Below are 321 nucleotides of genomic sequence, written 5' to 3'. Positions count from 1 at the left end.
TTTAAAATTTTTAATTTATCAAAATAAAAAAAGATAAAAAATTCTCTTTCCATGGAAACCCAGTACTTTATTTTCAAAATATAATGAAACTTTAAAAAATTTCATTAATATCCTTCCATTTTTTAAAAAAAGTTAAAAAATTTTCCTGTGGTGTGCATGGAGTAATTCTATACTGATTTAAAGACAAAACATGTTGGAAGGATTCGAATAGAGTAGGTAACCTAATCATGTTGGTGAGAACGTCACATGCTGAATCCAAATTCTAAATTATGTTCAATTGATTAACGGGAAAAATAACAATAAAAAAATAAAAAATAAAAA

This window comes from Cucurbita pepo, unplaced genomic scaffold, assembly GCF_002806865.2.
Source record: "Cucurbita pepo subsp. pepo cultivar mu-cu-16 unplaced genomic scaffold, ASM280686v2 Cp4.1_scaffold001710, whole genome shotgun sequence".
Classification (NCBI taxonomy): Eukaryota; Viridiplantae; Streptophyta; class Magnoliopsida; order Cucurbitales; family Cucurbitaceae; genus Cucurbita; species Cucurbita pepo.
The sequence above is the reverse complement of the archived record's forward strand: the minus strand, read 5'-3'. Positions refer to the sequence as shown.